General features: G+C 46.1%; 1 long non-coding RNA gene across 1 annotated transcript; it reads left to right on the top strand.

Moving 5' to 3' along the window:
• The first annotated feature begins 643 nt into the window (after positions 1-643).
• LOC144108792 (uncharacterized) lies at positions 644-6026 on the top strand. Its single transcript, XR_013309508.1, has 3 exons — positions 644-885; positions 3647-3836; positions 5464-6026. It is a non-coding gene; the product is annotated as an uncharacterized LOC144108792 (long non-coding RNA).
• The last annotated feature ends 2139 nt before the right edge of the window (positions 6027-8165 follow it).

Below are 8165 nucleotides of genomic sequence, written 5' to 3'. Positions count from 1 at the left end.
GGCTACAGTCGAGAGCTCAGGTAATTCCGGACTTCCTGCTGTCCTTATTCTATCTCATGGATTATTTTCCCTTTTTGCTCGTCCGAAGTAGTTAATGATTTCTTGCCATTGGTAGCAGTGCAATACACAACTATGCATCATGCAGTGTAAATGCTTATTTTGCGGCATTTCTAGCCACTTCAAGTACTTGTTGCACTATGGATGTTTCGTACATGTTTTTTTTTGTGTTGTAAATCGTTCAAAATTAACTGGTTATGCAACAGACAAAAGGTCCTAACGGCATGATAGAACGGCGCGTGCTCAGCACCCTTTCAGATTTCGAAATGGAAACTGATAATCCTCTTTCAGTATTATGTTGAAGTCAGCTCAGACTTCTTAAGCATTTGCTGCACCCTGAGCCATTCAAAAACATGTTTTTGTTATTAACAAAATAAAAGTTGTTGCTTAAAGCTTGGAGAAAGGATGCAACAGCATGATCGGGCGCCGTGCATCACAGTCTCCCAGGCATTGAAACCGAAATACAGAGTCATCTTTTAGCGCCGCCTAGCGTCCGGTGGCGCAATGTCGAGGCGACACCGGGGTCCATTCAAATCGACGAGACTCTTCAGGCATGTTCTTCAGGAGGCATTGGCGTGTCAGTTGACAGTTTGTCGCGGTGCGCGCTGCCGTGAATTCAAAGTTCTGCAAGGCGCGCCTCGTGGATATCAACATTCCAGCGCTAGTTCGGCTTTTAATGAGCTGCGGACGCTTCAGGCATGTTCTTCAGGAGGCATTGGCGTGTCAGTAGCGTGAGTTTGTCGCGGTGCGCGCTGCCGTGAATTCAAAGTTCTACAAGGCGCTTCTCGTGGATATCAACATTCCAGCGCTAGTTCGGCTTTTAATGAGGTGCGTATGCATTAGTTACAATCGCGGGCTGCGGTTGTTATTCATTTTGTGCTGTGGCGCTGCGTAACGGCCGTTGCCACGCGCACAAAGGAATTTGAATCGCGCCGTATGATAGAATGCGGTAGAGAGTTTTATTATTGTAGGCACGATTTCTGGATAGGAGTATTTAAACTTTGTAACGTCAATTTCGTTTTCTGCTGTACTGCTATCTTTATTCCTCAAGCGGCAAGTCGTGCCCCGGAGGCTCAGCACGGAAGATTGGGTCAAGTTCGCACTCGCAGCCTGTTCCAGTCCCAATTTTCCGTCAGTAGTGCCTCCTAGATACGTCTTGTCTACCCCATTTTGTATTTCGCATAGTAGAGTCAAAGGAACGCTCGTTTCGCCGGCATGCAGGATGCCAAGCTTGCACCGAGACTTGCTTCATTCTTGCGACGCCCGAGCTACAGCTCGGCAGTTCCCTCGTTGGCGTTGCGCTATAGCGGCGCCTCGCCACCCCACCCTCCACGCGGATACGCGTCCATATAACGTCTTGCTGTGGCGTTTTAAGACTTGGGCACACCTCTGCGAGACGATTACACCGTCTGTCGAGGTTCGGGGGATGCTCTGAAGGCTCTACGTTCGATTCCAACGCGACTATCTTCCCTCCGGCGGTCACCGGTACCGCACGCTGCCTCGGAGGTCGATAGCCGGTGTAATCGGCGGGCACAGGTATGCTCCAAGCTTAAAAGTCGTACCAAGAGACTACATCGACGCGTATTCGCGTGTCAGATCGTGCAGCGCCAAGCATGCCGAGCCACGCGCGCTACCGGCAACCATAGCTTGCGCTTAGTCGCATTGGAGCTGAAAGAGTGGACAGGGCTTTTTCCAGGCTCATTTGCCTGCCAGAGCTTTCGAACAGTTCTTCCAAACATACGGTGTCATCACCAAGAGAGGCTAGCTGTGTGTTGATCTGGTATTGGAGATTTTTCTTTTTAATGCACCAAGGAATTTACATGCATGCATCAGTGGCATGTCACTGCTGTACAGTGGGAAGTACAAATTTTTTGAACAAGTGATGCGGTGTTTTGCCCTTGAGGTTATTTTTTTTTATTTTGCAAACTGCAATGTGTGTGTTTTTTTTTTTTTTCATGTGTCCTATGTTTGGAGAGACTGCACCAATGGGCCGGAGCTCACAATCTTGCTATCCATCTCTACTTGCAGTCAAAGTTTTGGTGATGTTCCATTATGATGAGTTGCTGCTCTCATTTTATATGAAATTGTGTATACATGAAACTGCTGCCTAACTCTCCATTTCTGGAACTTCTGAGCTCTGGAGAGACAAGGAAGATTGCTGTCCGTACCCTCGAGAAATCTGAACCAGTAGACACAATGAGACCCATACACCATTAAAGCTACAAATCAGTTAGGAAACCAATAGCTTATCACATTATTGACAGCTATGGGTGTGTCAGCATACTGGTCTTACAGGCCTGTTGATATATGCCAATACACTATTTGGCCAATAAGACCACCATTCCAGCAAGCCTATCAGACCAGTACACTGCACACCCATAGCTGTCAATAATCTGATAGCCTATTGGTTTCCTATGGGTTCTTTTGCTAGGGTATACTGTTAACATTCAAGGACTATTGTATACCTGCTTCATTATGATTTTAGATTATCCATTATGTATTTTAGATGTTTTACTGCTTTCCTATATTTACAATGATTTGCTTTGCACATTTTCAATTTCTGTTCTCATGGGCAGTTAATTTCCGGCCTTTTCAAGCCTCGAAGGTGCGCCTTGATGTACTGCTGAGGTGAAGCTGTGGACATTGCCATGAAATTAGTTTTAGTTGCTTGAAAATCCTGTTTAAAGATCGGGCCTGTCTAATTAGTAATAGGCGCTGTAGGTGAGACTGATGACGGGATGAAAATTCCGTGAGCTTACTTGCAAATACTGTGTCGCGTGTTTTGAGTTTCCATCCGTTCCTTGATGTATTTGCATTTGCGTGATGTCTTCTGCAATTGTGCACATGCACAATTTAGAGAGTAATAAGGAGTGTTGATTAGAAGGTGTAACAAACGTTTGTTCGTAATGGCTTCTTGAACTGTCAAAAACAGTTCTTGTTGTCTCTTCTTTCTTAGCTTCTAAATTTCACCTATATGCTTTCATGTGCTGTGCTCTTTTTGAGTAAGATCGAAAGCAGGCTCTTAGATGTGGTATGGCATGTAGTAATTATAATCGTTTGCACCACATTAGTGTTTGCAATCAAAATTTTTGTTTCTGCATACTTCTGTTATCTGCAATCCGAGAGCTCCCAGTCAGCTCCTTCTGGGCCCCACCTCTGAGTGTTCTAACGAGTGAAGTGTATAATGTTATTCCGTGAGTTTGGCTGGGGAAGGTTGTGTATCCCACAATGCTCCATCCGTGGCTTCATCGCCTGCTTTCTAGCACTATGACTAAGTAATTATTAGAATATCTGTAGGCTTATAGTTATCTACAGTTTCAGCACTTTTTTTTTTGTGATGGGCTGGCGGCGGCCTTTCATGGTAATAAATGCATGCTACCTTGCTAGTTTAAATTTTCTGTGTGAGGATCATGTTTTCTTCAAGTCATACTTGCTCAGTTTGACAGCACACATTGTGTCTGCATAATTAAATCTTAGTGAAAGTGTCCTCACCTTATGTTAATCCTCTTGGGAGATGGGCCAGCAGTCATCCATGCCCTGAAAGATATCCCTTCCATTTTACCAAAGGTATGCTTTCTTTATTGCCCAGGCTCATTCAGAACATGGAGCAGGAGCCACTTACCACTTGAACAAAGGCCAGTAGCAGGAAGATCCCGTTTCCTGTGCACTGAGCGTGGCTACACCACAGATGTTAGCACTCACTTGAAAGACCACCAGAGGACACACACCGGAGAGCGCCCCTTCCGGTGCACCCAATGGAACAAGAGCTTCGCTCACAGGTACAGCCTAGTGGAGCATGTTCACATCCACACAGGCGAGAGGCCGTACCGATGCATATATTGCAGCAAGGACTTCACTCTGAGGAGCGGCCTGATACGGCATCTTTGTATCCACACAGGCGAGAGGTCATACTGATGGAACCTATGTCCCATGGCTTTTGCATGCAGTTCGGAACTGGATCGTCATGTGCGAACCCACACCTGCAAAAAAACCGTCTGTGTGACGCTATTGCTCCAGCATCTTTGCAGAAAACAGTACTTACAGTACTTCTAATCTGCGGTGTATTATAACAGCATTGCGTGGTGAGAGGACACGTTTACAGTTATGTGACCTGTTTTCTGTTCCTGCGAGTAGACTGCTTGAAATCCATGTTTCTGTTTTGGTAGTGTTATTGTCAAAGTGGCATCTTGTGCCCTTTGAAAACGTTCAAGTTCTCTTTGCATGTGTCTGGTGCAACGAGATTGGTGGTGGACTTTCAACTTTTCTGTCTCCGTGTAACCACCCTCATCTGTTGATAAATTTTGTAAACTGCATGAGGTTTTTTTTTTGGAACGGAACGCATAAACTAACTGTAGTACGTTTTTGTTTGGACGAGAAAATTCTGTTTTATTGTTAGATGCCAGTGCTATGTAGCCACGCCAAACTTGGAGAACTTATGAGCAATTGCTGCTGAAAAGTGTTAACTCTTCGCATTCACTCTGAGTCTGGAATGGGTACATTCTTGAGGCGACATATGCACTCATAGCCTGTTATAACCACCTTCTTTCTGTGCAACCACAAGTGGTGCATTGGTAGCTCATGGCTGTTTCTCAAACACTCCTTCATTGAAAATCTCATCAGCTTCTCATGAGTGGACAGGTGCTTGGACGTGCCAGGTTGGCTATAAAGTCTTTGTACAGCTCTATTGTTATGTGTACCCTGGAAAAAAGTTTTACAAGGACAACATTTAATTTATTGTATCGGGTAAGAAAAAGTGCGAGATGTCGGTGTGAACAATATTGTTACCTGACGGCAAGCTGATGAAGACAGGACTACATGACAGATAGTGATGGCATGATTTAATGGCGGTGGACTATGGTTTTATATATGGATGGCTCAAACGTAGCAATCATAAATTAGATTTCTTGAGAGCCCATAGATTGGCTGCTAATTTGCAATGGGTACTTTGCACCTTAAAAATATTCCTTTCAGATGTGCTTGATCCTGTTCTGACTTTTTTTATGAGGTGAAACTGGTGGGCAAGATGAAGGTGTGAAAGAGAGTGGTGGTTTTGCAGCTTTTTGCCATTTTTTCTATTACTAACAGTAATCGGAACCCATGCTGGTGTCTTATAATATCTGTAAGCCTTTAGTTACCTGGAATTTCACTTTTTTTTTTTCTGTGTTGGGCTGGGGCCGGCTTTTTTTGCGGATGAATGCATGGTATTTTGCTAGGTGAAATCTTCTATATGAGGATCAAGTTTTCTTCAAGTCTTACTTACTCAATTTGACAGCACATATTCTGATACCATAACTAAATCTTTGTGAAAGTGTCGTCAAAATATGTTAATCCTCTTGCGAGGTGGGTGAGCGGTCAACCATATATTCATTCCATTTTGCAAAAGATGTGCTTTCTTCGATTGCCCAGGCTCAACCAGAACTTGGAGCAGGAGCGACTTACTGCCTCAACAAAGGCCCGACGCAGGAAGATGCCGGATCCTGTGCGTTGAGTGTGGGTACTTCACCAATAAGCACACTAACTTCAAGAACCACTTAAGGACACACACCCGAGAGCGCCCCGTCCGGTGCACCCAATGCAACAAGAGCTTCGCCACCAGGTGCAGTCTGGTGGAGCATCTTCGCATCCACACAGGCGAGAGGCCGTACCGATGCAGACATTGCAGCAAGGACTTCACTCTGAGTGGCGACCTGAAACGGCACCTTTGTATCCATGCAGGCGAGAGGCCATTCCAATGCAACCTATGACCTATGGGTTTTGCAATTAGTGCACACATGAGTCATCATATGCTAACCCACACCCACAAAAAACCGTCTGTGTGACGCTTCTACTTCGGCATCTTTGCAGGAAACAATACTGACAATACTTCTAAGCTGCGGTGTGGTCTACCAGCATTGAGTGATGACGGGACACGTTTGCAATTATGTATATGATTTTTGTTCTGATCCTGCTAGTAGACTGCTTCAAACCCATGTTGCTGTTTTGTAGTGTTAATGTCAAAGCGGCATGTTGTGCCCTTTTAAGGGGGGACACAGCTCTTTGGCACCGAAAATCGGCCGAAAAATCACATTTTCAATCTTTTAATTTTCGTGTTCCTCGCGCCATTCCGCATCTGTATGCAAATTTTCATCATTATACCCCACGTAATTAAGAAGTTATAGCGATTTAAGAATGCAGTACCACACCCACTGCCCTTTAAATTGTGGGCAAACGACACCCAATTTCGATCGCCCGGCGCATCGAAACTAAGTGCTCTACCGCGGCCATTTTGGTCTCGTTCGAAAGCGTGGGCTTTCGGCTTATTTTTTCTTTCAAGCAGCAACCCTGTACATGCCACCTTCGCTAAAAAAACTAAAGAAAAAATAAATAGCGGCGCACGCTGGCATTGGCCAGTTTAGGCACATGATCAAAATGGTGTCGTTTGGTTGGTTCCGGCAAGCTAGCCATGGAAAGCGGACGCCCGGCGACGCCATTTTGTCTTTCTGCCGACCACGCTAGTGCAACACGAGAACCATGCCAGGAGGCGCAAAGAAGTACTGCTCTGTGCACAAGTTCGGGCGAAAGCGTGCAAAAGGAAAAAAAACGTGTTAATGACACGACATTGTTGCATACAGTAAAAGCTCGTTAATTCGACACTGACGGGACCGCTAAAAATTGTCAAATTAACCGAATGTCGAATTATCGAATGAACCACAAAAAACATGAAATTTGCCCCAGCATGACATATCTTTATTTGGCAAAGAAGTTTGTTATCGTCGTCTGCTTTTTCAAGCGAATTTGAGCGGCTACAATAGCTCTAACAGCTGCCAGATGCTCCGCGGCACGCGAACCATCCGGAAATTGTTCACAGAAGTCTTCCAGCACGGACAAGGCTTCTGCGGCTTCTTTCACCGTGCACTTCGGCGTTTGGGGCAGGTGCTCACATTCGTCATCTTCCGACGAATCGTCGTTGTCAGCGCCTGTCACTTCTTGGATGATTTCGTCCTCGGTCAGCTAGGTGTTCACGAAGCCCGGTGATCTGCCACTCCTCGATCCTGTCTTCGTCCACGGATGTTCTTTCGCCACACACACTCTTAAAAGTCAGATTGTGACGGTTTCTGAAGCGAGCAAGCCAACCTTCAGAAGCTTTGAACTCTTCAAGGTTCATTTTTGTGGCGAACCTTTCAGCCTGGGCACAAATTAATGGCCCACTCACAGGGATGTAGGCCTCACGTGCATTTCTAATCCATCGCATTACGGCTTCTTTGAGTTCCGGGTGGGCCGCAGTCCGCAGTCGTTTCCTTTTGTCACCGTAGGCTTCACTGTCAAACGCCTCCATAATGCTGTTTTCATTCTTCACGTAAGTGGCCAAGGTGGTTCTTTTAACATCATACTTGACCATCACGTCAGATCGTGAAACACCATCCTTCAGCACCTTCAATATTTCCACTTTCGTGGCTAGGTCCTTTGCCTGGTTGTACTTCGGCCGCTTTGCCGGTGTCGCCATCGGAGCAGGACGCGATGGCGAAACGCGCAGGCACGGCGCGCTACACACTCGAAAACAGCACAGTAAACACGCTGGCAAAGCACGCAATATCCAGAAAAGGCGTGTTAGGGTTCAATAACCGCGATCGTAGCAGCAAGAAACACGGGGCAACGACAGCACACGCCAAAACGAGATTTGCTGAAGATAGGGTTAACACGACTGAGCACGACTGCAAGAGGCAACGAAGCACAAAGAAAGACACCGGGCGCTTCGGCCACTGCTAACCTTGCTTCCCTCGCCCTCTCTCGCACTGCTGATGACGATGACCATATGGATGGCCTACGCTACATTCTTTTTTTCCAACTTTACAGTAGCGCCACTCTTGGCGGGCCGTGGAACTAGGTCGAATTAACCGATGGGCGGTAAAATTTGTCCGAATTAACGAGAGTTTTGCCCCATAGACTCCTATATATAATTGTAGGGACCATGCGTGCAGGTCGAATTATCCGATTGTCCGAATTAACGGGGGTCGAATTAACGAGCTTTCACTGTACTATGCAACAAGCAAGCGCCAGTGGTACGGGATTGCGTGACGGTCACGTTGCGGGCGGCGACGCTTCTCAGTCTCTGCTGGATAACGGCGGTG

This window comes from Amblyomma americanum, chromosome 10 (assembly GCF_052857255.1).
Source record: "Amblyomma americanum isolate KBUSLIRL-KWMA chromosome 10, ASM5285725v1, whole genome shotgun sequence".
NCBI lineage: Eukaryota > Metazoa > Arthropoda > Arachnida > Ixodida > Ixodidae > Amblyomma > Amblyomma americanum.
The sequence above is the reverse complement of the archived record's forward strand: the minus strand, read 5'-3'. Positions and strand labels throughout refer to the sequence as shown.